General features: G+C 41.2%; 1 protein-coding gene across 2 annotated transcripts in view; it reads left to right on the top strand.

Annotated features, from left to right (window-relative positions):
• Positions 1–309: 309 nt before the first annotated feature.
• The window catches only part of sulf2a (sulfatase 2a), a 54,579-nt gene continuing 41,988 nt past the window's right edge, over positions 310–12,900 (top strand). For both annotated transcript variants that reach the window (XM_049582495.1, XM_049582487.1), the window contains exons 1-2: positions 310–445; positions 1,283–1,387. The gene's annotated coding sequence lies outside the window, so the exon portion shown is untranslated. The remainder of the gene's footprint in view (positions 446–1,282; positions 1,388–12,900) is intronic.

Genomic DNA, 12,900 nt, shown 5'->3' with positions numbered 1-12,900 from the left:
CTTGTGTGCGAAATGGATAGGTAAACCAATACAAATAAAGCCAGTGTTTTTTAAATTCATTATTTCTGTTATTTTATCACAATTATGCTGTTATACCTGCTTTGAAAAGTTAAAATGTACAATTTAAAAGCCATACACTGAGCGACATGTTGTCAAATCACCACCCTAATCTCAGCACACCTGGCTGTGACCGGATAACACAGTGCAAATATCAATGCGCTGACTAACCGTAGGCTTCTCCGACGACCTCGTTTTGGGGAATAAGGAAAACAGCGACTAAACCAATGAATAATCGTCATTATAAATTATCTGCCTTTAGTTAATTACTTTTTAATGCAGTTTTATTAACTCAAGGGAGAAGACATTATGAAAAATCGGTAGAGGTCGCTGTGAAGCAATGTTAGGTCGGACCGCAGAGAGGCTTGAGGATAACTTTACACACACAGTAGGTAACGTTAACGGTAGAATATGGTGGCACAGGTGTGTGTGTGTGTAAAAATGTCTTTATTAATTACTTTACGAGCACCAGTGTATCAGGGTTTGTGTAAAACTGTTTCAAAATGTCCATAGTGACAAACACAATGTAGGGTCAAGCGTTTATCGGCCTGCTAGTGGCCACCAGTTAGCATAAAACACCTGTAAACAAAAAAACTATCCGTATAAAGTGATACTCTCCTCGTTACTAATGATTTATGTCCATTTAAAAGGTAAAATCAGATGAGAAGTCTGATGCAAATGGAGCAGTTATTGAAATATATGTGTGTTAGGTTAGTCTAAGTTTCGTCCAGGCGGTTTGTTAAAGGCCTACTGACAAACACTGAATTCAAGTGTTAGCAGTTGTGTCATGTATGCAGAGACACTTTGATCTCACTTTTAGTGTGTGAATTTGATATTAATAGATTGTGAGTGATGTTGGGAGATTCAATAGACTGAATGAATTATAGATGATATGTGCTGGAAAATATTACTCTAATCTCTGAACAAAACATGAGAGACCTCCAGAGCTGTGGTAGCCTGAGCTCTCCCAGTCTGCCCCAACACAGCCAGCCAAGGAGACAGACTGCCTGTCTGTCATAAAATACTACACTGTCTGTCGGTCTGTCTGGCTGTCTGTCTCACAGACTACAGCACACACAGACACAGACACAGACACACACACACACACACACACACACACTCACTCAGCCTGTTGTTAGGTGTATTTGGGACATCTGTGTCTCAGTGTGGCTCTCACAGTAAGGTCATTCACTCACTGAATTGTACTCTGTTATTCTTTTTATAGATGTCCTGTGACAAACGCTGTTGTGAGGCAGCTCCATGTGATGCAGATCTCATTTTCAACCAGCCAGCAACTGCAGCTGTGTTACAGAGGCCGCCCCTGTACAAGGTAGGAAAATACACATTATTGATTACAGCTGCTGGGGAAGAAACTCAGATCCTTTGCTTAACAATATCAATACAACAATGTAAAAATACACCGCCTGGCATGTCCTATATCCACAATTTTACTAAAGAAAAATGTGTGTCAGCAGTACAATGTTAGTAAGTAAGCAGTAAGATGCTGTATTCATCCTGCCCTGTTCATAGTGTTTAAATCTAAGCAGCATATTTATGTAACAGCTGATCCTGGCTACTTTACATACTGTTAATTCTAGACATGTTTTGGTTTTCTCATATGGATGTATGTAAAGTCTTTATCTTCAAATGAACCAGTGACTAATACAGAAGTTGGTTTAAAAGAAGTGCCATAAAAGTGTAAAACTGCACAAGCTAAAAACACTGTACTTCAGATGTGTACTTGCATACAGTACTTAAATGGCTGTCCTTAGTTACTGTCCACTAACTGTATTGAATTGCAATCTGTAATGTAGCCCATTTGGAACATTTTTGGATTACTTGCACATTGTCAGATTCCCCCTTCTCTCAACACATCCCAAAAAACCCACAACTACATACTTTATCATTTTGTACTAACAGGAAAATATATGTGACATCAGACATCAATGAAACTGTGACTTAAAGTCTCCTCTTGCAATGAGGCTGTTTTTTTTAAAGATTTAAAACTGATCTTTTTGTTTTCAAAGATCTTTCTGGCAGTGGCGCTCCCTGAAGGAGGGTCATCAGGACTCACAGCCGCCCCTATACAGTTGCTAGCTGCCTCAGCACACCCCCTGATGAAAAAAATGGAGGCTGACATTACTGACTCATGCTAACTTTTAAGATAGCATGAAGATAGTGCTTTGGAGCTAGACAACCTACGGCTTCCATTGGTACCATCTGACATAACTCACTCTAGAAGGGTAAAGGCTAAATAACGCTCCAAAGTTAGGCACACTTTTGGAGAGGGAACGACTAGCATGGTCATTTTCAAAGGGATCCCTTGAACTTTTACCTCCAATATATCTGAATGATAATGGGTTCTATTGGTACCCACCAATCTCCCCTAAACTTGGAAGGGCTTGTTCCTAGTCGATATTTTGTTCCTTACAATCAATGTGCTCCTCCATATTAAAGCCACTTGTCTTGTAAAGGAAAAGGACAACCAGCCTATCTGAACAACAATGAATCGCCTAACATGCATAGATACATTAAATATATAGACATAAAAAAAAAGATTGTTGTGTAACTCAAAATGTTAACTTTATCGGTATCAGTCTATAGTCAGTCAGATAATTAGTGACATCAACTGTAACAAAAACAAAGTATCTCAGTATGTGAGTCCATAACTCTCCATTTAAACATAGTTTTCAAATAGACTACAACAGCAAAGTCAAATTCCTGAAATACAGTTATGGCTTTTGGTCTTAATGTGCCACCCCAAAGTTTTTTAGTGGCTCCATCCAGCCACCCCTATGAAAAATTGTTTGGGAGTACTTCATTTTGTTACTTTTTCCAGTGTAAACACACCTACATACTAAAAAACCTGCCTATGATTAGCATGTGATTTAGACTGGGGCATGCCATCTAACTAATAAGTCACAGTTACTTAACAAGTAACTATTTTAATATCTCGCAGATGGTAGAGCATAGGTGCAAATAATAAAATTAATGAAGGCTGAATTCCATTCGGCTGCTTTAATTTCAAGGTCCTAGTATCGAGCGTGTTGGCTTATAGAGTGGTGCAGGAATGAAGTGTGCTGGTAGGCCAGCATGTATGTGAACATCTCCCTGGTTCCCTCAACAAAGATCAAATGTGATTTTTCCATTGGATTTTGGATAATTACAGAAAATACGCTCTGTGGTAAACAAAACACACATTTTGTTCAGCATGATAATCTTAACAAATTAATACAAATTTTAATGATTTTGAAGCATAAATGGACAATGATCACATGACTTAAACGTCATGGTCACATGACTTCAACGAGGCTGCCGTGTTCAGCGTGATGACGATCTGCAGTCTCATTTAGCCACTTGTCAGCGACTGCTTTTTTAAGACACACAAACGTTTCAAAAATTCATGAGTGGGGGATTTACAAAACATGACAGTCTCTTTAGTTTGTATTAAACACACCTTATTTTAGGCATCTAACCAAAAACCCATTCAAAAAACCTGTTTACTTTGAGACGAGGGAGCAGGGAGTGCTAAAATGCTAACTCGTGTTTGAGGACTCATTCCTGCACCGCTCTATTGTCACATTGTCGTGGCTTATTAGTACACTTGAACAGAACAAAGCTATTTTTGACGTTATTACTAATAGGGATGGATATTTTAAATAATTTCCATATTGGAGCACTCTGATTCTGTTATTATTGGGTGCTCTAATATAATAAAAATCCATCATAAGAATAGGGTCTGAAATGAACACAAGCAGAAATTACAGGGAGGGGTTAGGTTTAGCCTACCTTTTTGCGCCGTATAGGCCATAAAGATTAGCAATATTACCCAAGTTTAATGTTACATAGCTTCCACTACACAGTAATTTCATTTATTTTGTCAAAATACTTCCTAACATCCCTGTTATGCCGGTCCCCGTTCTGCCCATAACATTAGATTGAGTGATGTCTGACTGAAAACACTGAGTGTTATCTGTGGCTGCTGTATCATTTTTGCTCTACAGATCAGTGCAGATTTTTATAGTTAACTCACTGCGTACTGCCCAAAAAATGTAAACCTGTAATATATAACAGGATCAATTTAGGCTGATTATTCCTTTGCAGTAAACTTGTTATAAGCATACAGTGTGTTGTTGCATACTGTACAAACTATAATCAGATTACTGTAATCTAATTATGTGAAACACAGCGCTCTTCAGCCCGTTCTTGTCACCTCATCTCTGCAATAGACTGAGCGCACTGTGTGCTGAACACAAGTTTGCTTTTTCTCTGTTGGTGTGCCTTTGTCTCCCCCCTAGTCTCTCCTATCCATCCATTTGTGCTCTTCACTCACTGACTTTGCCTCTCCTCTGAGTGTGTTCCAGCCATATTGTGGTTTGAAGTGTTTCTGCCTCTAATGAGCCAATTGTTCTTGTGTTTTGTTCCCCTCGGGGAGCGTTGTGTAGCTAACAACATTCTGCTCACAACCATTTTAAAACATATTCACTGCACCGGGGAGGGATTGGGGCCAACAAAACAATAATGCCTTGGAGCATGTACAAAATGAAAAATGTGTTAATGACAGCCGCACCAGCGAAGTGACAGAGCATTCTTTTCCTGTCAATTAGACCTTGGTTATTCAAAAGCAATTTGCAACTCCCTGCGGAGTAAAATGTGTGCCATCTCCCAGGCCTTAGTCTATGATTGTGTAAGTGATGTATTCATTCCATTTCTCTGTGTGCGTCCTAGTTCAAGACATAGAAATTATATTAAGGTTACAGACAAGCCACGGTACCCTATCCACATAGCGTTCCTCATGAAAGCAGAGAAAAGTATCATTCTATTTTGAGGTGTGTGTGTGTGAGTTTCTTTCTGTGTGGACAAGTGTGCTCATGACCGTGTACAAGGGGTATTGATACAGCTGGCATTCAAGGCCCTGATTAATTGCCATGGCATTTGCCTGTTTGGCTGTGTAAATGCCATATCCCATGCTGAGTGCTTGGTTAATGGATGTCTGCCCATTGCAGGCCCAGCATCGGCCCTTTCTTTCTTTCCTCTCCCTCTATCCATCGTTCCTCCTCTTTCCTCTCTTCTCTGCTCCTCTGCCCTCTCCTCCTTCTCCTCCTCTGCTTTATAAAAGGTTAGCTGTGCTTTATCAGCAGGAATAGACACATGAGTGGAATGATCCTATACAGCTCAGATGTCCATGCTCTTGACAGTTTTGTCCAGAGTGGGCTCAACGTACAAAGGCTCAGCCTGCTCTCTATTTCTAGCAGCACCAGTTCAAAGGTATCATAAGGTTACGTCCTCTCCCTTTTTCTCTTTAATCTACAGTAAATGTGTTATGATAAGAGCAGGGAAAAAGCTCTACCTTCAAGTGTGTATACCCCGAAGACCCAATTTCGGTTTGTCTCTATATCTCTGGGAAAAAAAAAAAAAGATATGAAGAATTAGCTTTCATCCTCAAGTGAATTAGTTTGCTCTATCTTAATGAGGTTTGCCATGTCAGAGGGAACAGTTCAGACCCTGCATGCTAAACAGACTGAAATTGGAATAGAGTATTAGCTCCTTAACTGCAAAAATACCTTCTCTCCCCAGCTCTAATTCCAACACTGCCACGCAATTACCCTTATACACAATTTAATCTTGTCACTTCCAAATGGGAATAGAAGACCAAGCAGAGGAGAAATCATGTTTTTTTCTTTCTTTTTGGAAAAGTAATTCCAAAATCTAATTAACGGCAGAAAAACATGCCACCAGTTTGACTGGAAACATCGAACGTAGTTATGCAAATGGACCCAAGTATTGTAGAATGTGATTTGACAGGATCTCATTCTGGATGGTGCAAAGCCAGATAGAAAGATTATTCAGCCGTATCTGAGTGGAGGCAAACAGGAAACGATGAGCCTGGTAATTTATTGTGTTGGTATTTCTCCTGTTTGACTTAAGACAGCTCATTAAAGGGTGAGTTGTCACCCAGCTGGACAGAAAGACAGACAGGAGCATTTCTCTAATGGGCTCTCCTCCACTCTGTCTGCATCAGCTCTTTTCTGTCTTTTGCGTTGCTGGCTTAATCTCTGACTTCTTTAATATGAGGTGCCAAATAAGATTTTACACAATTCATCATTTTGCTCCTCACAGGGGAGAGGGAGATGCTATTTCATCCTCCCACTTGTCTTTAGTCTGCTTACGGGGCTGTTTCGGGGCAGTCGTGAAGAGATGGCCACTGGGCTGTGATAAGGAGAGTAGGTCTGCTGAGCAATATTTCAGAACAAGATGAAGCGACAACATACTTTGCTGTATTGTGACAGTCTGCTGTACAGGTGTCATTCTGCTGTAGCTGGCAGGTATTCCTTTTGGCAGAGAGTGGCTCATATGTTGCCAGAGTGCTGAAACTCAATTAACATTTGTCTCACACAGTGTGAGGATTTTACACTGACTATCCTAACCATGAAACTCTCAATGACCTGATCCAAATCTAATCCAAGCCTAATCTCAACAACAAACCTGAGGTCATACACTAAGCTGGCCTCACATCTTCACTTTTGAGAGTTCTTGTAATCTTTCTGGACATTTGGTCATCACAAGTACAAAAATAAACATACTCGCACATTATGAGAGTGCCCCCCTGCAGTGGTGACCTTTTGTTGTGATGTCAGTCTTTACACTGGACTCTTCAGGAGCCCTCCTCACACCCTGACAACTCCTGATTGCATGCCAGCGAGTGTTTGTTTGCAGACACAGGGAGGCATACAAAAAAGAAGCAAGGTCCACTCTGGTACAAACAAGTAATTAATTATTGAGGACACCAAACATGGCTCCTTACTAATCTACATAGCCGTTTAAAGCCTCTTGATTTATAATTCAGGCCCTTCTCTCACTCCGGTGAGTGCTGAGATTGGAAGGCTGCACTCGAGGGCACTTGAAATTTCACTGGGGCAAGGTGTGCCTTTTCACTGAGGGTCCTGTGTGGCTGTGTGCATGCATACTTGTGTGCCTAATGCAGAAGTACAAGCATGTGAAAAGTTGAATGTGTGCACCAAGCAAGTTCACGCAAATGTTCTTTTAATTATATTGTTAGATTCACTCCTGTTTCAGAGTAATTCAACTCCTCTGTGTAGCCGCCTTGACAACGTTTTTAAGTGATTACAAATGTATTTGTGCTGGGGTGCCTTGTTAGACAAACCCACGAGCGCTTCCTACTTAATATGTGTGGCAGATATTACACTGAGTGCTGTACATTAGGAATGCAAATAACATGGCGTCAAAGGGGTTTTAGTTAATTAGCTGGAGTTGTGATGTGGGCTCTGGCCCATAGCGGCTTGTGTTCCTCGGGACCGCAGACCTCAACGGGGGGCCGCTCTTTGATCTGTGGATCCCACGGTCTGCTAACGGTTCCTCAACCTCTGCAGTGCCTGCTGCGCATGGACAGATGGGAACGAAGTGTGTGTGTGTGTGTGTGTGTGTGTTTGTGTTTGTGTTTGTGTGTGTGTGTGTGTGTGTGTGTGTGTGTGTGTGTGTGCGCACCTTTGTGCATGTGACAGATCCAGTCTGTTCTGATTTTGTTTTTACCACAGCTTCCCTAAGGTGAATCAATGAAGTTGAAAAAACTTTTCAAGTTTGACCATTGATTGTTAATGTTGCTCACCTTTAAAACATGCTTGAATTTGTCCTCTCTTTCACAACATCACAAAAAAATGCCTGCACTGTACTAGATGATATTCAACAGCATCTCAATTTGGTTTCATTTCTTTCAGCAGTTTAAGTTTAAATTCATCATAAAATGTCCCATTCTGCTCATGTTTTGATTTAACTGAATTTCAATTTTGATTCATCCAAAAGTGTAAATTGCAAAAGGTATTTCAAGCGATTCTTTTAACATAAACTACTACATGTAAACATTGCTACGAAGCATTTTCAAAGATTGACGTTTATTTTCAAGGCCTAAATCTGTTTTTAAAACACAACAACTAATTACGTTTAGGAACACAAGTGAACAGAAACATAAACCAGAAAAGTAGCAGACAGCTTTCAGCATTACTGTTTCAATGAAAATCTAATTAGTACAGTTGTCTTTGCCACCTCAAATGATGAATAAGGTTTTTTTACACCCCTAATGCACAGTGGAAGATATATTCCTTCCAGACTTCAGTACACCTCCCCCTGCTGGCTGATCATCAAACAACATGGGCTCCTTTAGTGAGACTGGCAGGGTGTCCCAATTCTAATTACTATGTGCTAATACACCGTGTACTAATGTTGACAGCACACTGTTTTGGCAGATAGAGTACACAAGAAATCAATGTAGTGTACTGTTTTGTAACAAGGAATTAAACAAGCCATGTGGGATGTCAATGAAGCAGCAGCATAGGAAGAAAATTTTAAAAATGAAAACTTAAACTTTTCAGCTGAAAATCTTTTTCCAGAGATATTTTGACTTGTCAAATACAGGTGTAACTAATAACAATGCTAAGTGCTGTGCTACGCTCTGGTGTTTCAGTTCCATGGCCCTGATATTAGGCTCACAATATACCTAATAGGACATTATGGAGTCAAAATAGAGTCAAAATTATTGTAGCTGTGGATGACCATATCTGAATGTGTGAAAACATTTCGTGTGAATACATCCACATGTGTAAAAACGTTTGGTCAAATAATCTCAAATTTTTGAATGTCCAAAAAACATCTGAACCAATAGATTTTTGAATCGGTAAGGAGATTTGTATGTGCACGACAGAAAGATTTGTGAGTGCATAAGAATTTACTGTTACAGAGAATGTTTGCAGTTACACATCTATGGGTTTGTGGGTGAAACATGTTTGCACAGAACTCAGTTTTATTTGTGAGTCCCAGATTTATAGCCACAATCAAATCTACGAGTACTAATCAAAATTTTGACTGAACCATAGACTGATGATTCTATAAGTCATTTTTGGCAGTATGCACTATGCAGCAGAGTAAGCGCTCCTCGCTCCTTCTCTTCCTCCAAGCAGCTGCAGACACTGAGGCAGCTGCCTGCAGAGAGGCTTTGCCCAATCAGGCTCTGAGATAATGCTATCTCCTGCCCTGTGTTTAGAAATGGTGAATTTGCAGCTCACAGCATCTTAATACAATACAGTCTCTGGCTTTTGTTTGATATCTTGTGTCTGCAAAAATGTTGTTGCACATTTCCGATCTGTTGTTAGCTTTGTTAGCGCACATTAGCTCTCAACCTCTCACACTCTGTATGGAAGAAACGCATTATTAAATGGTATTGAACAGCCAAATCCAATTTGACTGACATAATCCTGAGTCGGGTACAGCTCTACAAATTGCCTTGACGCACATTTGGCGCTTCCTCTTGAATAGCCAATGGCATTGCTCAGATTAACATATCATTCCACTACTTTGACTCTATTTTGGCTCCATAACCACCTCAATGGAGTGGAGCCATCATTGATGCTGTTAGTATGACCGATGCTTATCCTGCTATGACAATCAAAATATATATCAAAGGTTTATTAAAGCTTGACTCACTTAACTCCAGCTGTCAGCAGCTCTTTCATTCCTGTTGTGCATTGCATTGTGGGACAATGGCATGCACGGTGGCATTTTTAAGTATAATTCAGTTTGACATTTTTACACACACACACACACACACACACACACACACACACACACACACACACACACATATGTATACACACACATCCGTATCTTTGTGTCTGTCTGCATATCTCTGTCTTTGTTGTCAGTTGTCCTCATCACTTCCAGAGTAGCTATATAAGAACTAGGAAAACTTCCACCCACTGCAAACTGTCTCAGGAAGGTGCTGCAGGGGAATCCACAGTCTGTAGTACAATTAAGGACTATAATGGCTTCCTCACAGTTTCACTTTTGGAGATTTCAGATTTTATTGCAGAGCTTTTAGTCGGAGACTTTCTTCAGTATGAAAAATGTCTATGACCAAAAGCTTAGCAATTAAATTTGAATCTATTCTGCATTGTAGGAAACTTCACTCAAGCCCCTATTCTTTTTAATTGTATCACTCAGAGTTGTGGGATGCTCATGAATGAATTATAACATCACCTCAGGATATGGAACCAACTGCTGGAAACCGATGGTCGCTCATAACTGACTTATTAACTATTTATATTTTCAATGGGAGTGTGTGATGTGACAAAGACAGGAGGAATGAAATAAATAAGAGGAGAATACATTAGACATGACAGGACGAAGTGTGGTGTGCATGGTTGCCAGGATGTAATGATGTCGGGGTATTCAGCTAATCCATGCCTGGCATTCTGACGACCTTCTGCACCACGGGAACTTGAGTGCAGGAAACACGGTCCAGGAGCAATGAGCACAGCTGCAGAATGTGACTCATTCGACTATTTGCATTTGTAATTAGCCAAGAAAGCTGTCCTCTGGACATATGTTTAATCTTCTGATGTGTGTGTGTGTGTGTGTGTGTGTGTGTGTGTGTATGTTGTTGTTGTTTGTGTCTGGTCATTGTAGTCTAACACACACTGGAGACATACTTATAGTACAAGATGGGCAGAAGCATGGTGTAGCTATAATGTGGCTGTCTGCCTCTGTCGCCTCATGCTCAGAGGTTAGATGGCCCTTTTACTATTCTACCTGCAGTAGCCACTCTGCCATTTCCAGTAGAGTTGTTTCGAGGTGCCAGGACTTCTCTCATCCCCAATTCTGTCAATCCTGTTTTTTTGAGTCCCCACATTGTCAGCTGCTAGGCTCCTCTTCTCTGTTTCTCTCTGTTCTTCTCTCTATCTCAGTTTCTCTTCACAATGTAGCCATGGTGATGTACGACTGTCTCTGCACTGGACCAGCTTGCACATTCACACACACATTCACCCAGGGAATCACAGACTGGATAGGGGGCAGGGTGCAGGGGATGTCTGCGCATGGTGGTGGTGGTGGTGGTGGTGGTTTAGGGATTGTCAGCTGTGAACCAGCTAACCAAGAGAATAATAGGAGTACTCTCAGAGATAGAGAGAGCTGGCAAGGAGGAGAAGACAGTGAGGGGGTCTGCCTCATTTGCACTGGAGTCCTCCCCTCTTCACACAGCCAGCTGACAGGGGATATTTTTATCAGCCTGGCACACACAGTGCAGAAAAGGAACAAATTCATTTGTGAAAGCCGCTCCCAGCCAAGGACAAGATCTCAGCAGGATAGAGCATAGCTGTCTTTCTGTGCTATCAGAATAGAAATCATTCATTCTTATTTATGCACCTGCCTCAGCACTATCATGCAAAGGCCCCACTGACTTTGTGTCCAATGACGCAGAAAACAGAAAAGCAAAAAATGTGCTCCCCAAGGTCTGGACCCATCCTGTGCGTTTAAAGTGCAGTTTCTCTTTGTCGACACGCAGACATTTGTATTCTTTTTGTTCATCTTGTTGTTTTCGTTCTTTGTCTGTCCATTTATGTCTGTGTCTTTTATTCCTGACCCTCTGTGGGAGTACCTCAGAATCCAGTGGGGTTGGAAGATGTAAGTCTGTAGTTGGAGACTTTGCCCTGATGATATACAGTGGGTTGATGGAATATATATGCATCTGTTGATCTAAACCCAATTTGAGGTATGGTATGACACAGCTTGTATGTGCGTGAGGGTGAGTGAGACAGACAGAGGGGGAGCATGAATAAACAATGTCCTAAAGTGGTGTCACTGGGCTGCTGTGTTGGCATGTCGGCACTGCTCAGGAAAAACATGGCCGTCTCTGGGGCATTGTCTGTAATTCAGCATGTTAGAGCAGCTAGATGGCGTCTTTATGTAAGCAGTCCCAGAGTCTCAGACATCATCTGATATGCATACAGTGGAGAAATAAATAATTTTCCAGCAGTATATTTTGTTTTAAGATGATTATGAATAGCATTAGAACAAGCTAATCCATTCTTACAAAGGGCTCATGGTTCCAACTGGCTTGAATGACAATACTTTTTTTTTCTCCACCAGGATTAGTGTTGAATGCACCTGACGTTAAAGCAGGAAATATAATTTTCTTTATCCTCAAATGCCATGCAAATCCCCCGCTCTGAATAGTTTGTTTTGCATCTGCATTGAGGCAGTCATGGCCGGAAAAATACTGTTTGATTTTCTCAAAGCAGCATGGTTTCATCTCATTGCAGTGACACAAATACCGTAGTGTGCCAAGCTGACAGATAGATGATCCATTGCAGACGTTGTAATTGAAAAAACTGAGAGGGGGTGGACAATTAATCTCTCTTTCTCTCCCTGCTTCAATTTTCCATAGAGAAATACCTCAAAATGCAGATAATAGATAAGAATGTTATTGATTAGATGGGGTGGGAGAAGAGGTGAGGAGGTGCAGAGGTTCTCCATCACTAATCTCTCTGGCTGTGACTGCATCTAAATAACCTGCAGAGAGGGATAAACAGGCGCATCCATCATGGGACGGCTGGTGCGGACAGTGATGGATGCCTCCGCCCTCCGCCACCCTCCGCCGAACCTCTCCCTCCTGGTCAGGGATAGGAAGTGACACCGGCACTCTGGAGAAATACCTGGCTTAAACTGGGCAGAAAAACGCCTACTTTAGCTCTGCTGAGATGGAAAGATTCGGGGCAGGCTTTGTGTGTGCGTCTGTGCGAGTTTGTAGAATCGTCCCCCTGTCCTCCGTCCCCTTGTCTCTTTGAGTTTGTAGGATTATCCGTCTTGATAGATCCTGTTTGTTTTGTCAAAGAGGAAATTGGTTTTGTGGATTTGTGTGTGTGTGTATGTGTGTGTGTGTGTGTGTGTGTGTGTGTGTGTGTGCTTGTGCTTGTGCTAGTGTATGTGAACTCACCCATATATATATATGCCTTTCCTGTGCTCGTGTATAAATTGATTTGGGTGTGTGTTTCCTCT

The sequence above is a fragment of the Epinephelus fuscoguttatus genome, linkage group LG1, assembly GCF_011397635.1.
Source record: "Epinephelus fuscoguttatus linkage group LG1, E.fuscoguttatus.final_Chr_v1".
In the NCBI taxonomy this organism is placed as follows: domain Eukaryota; kingdom Metazoa; phylum Chordata; class Actinopteri; order Perciformes; family Serranidae; genus Epinephelus; species Epinephelus fuscoguttatus.
Note: the sequence above shows the minus strand (reverse complement) of the source record. Positions and strands in the feature narration are given on the sequence as shown.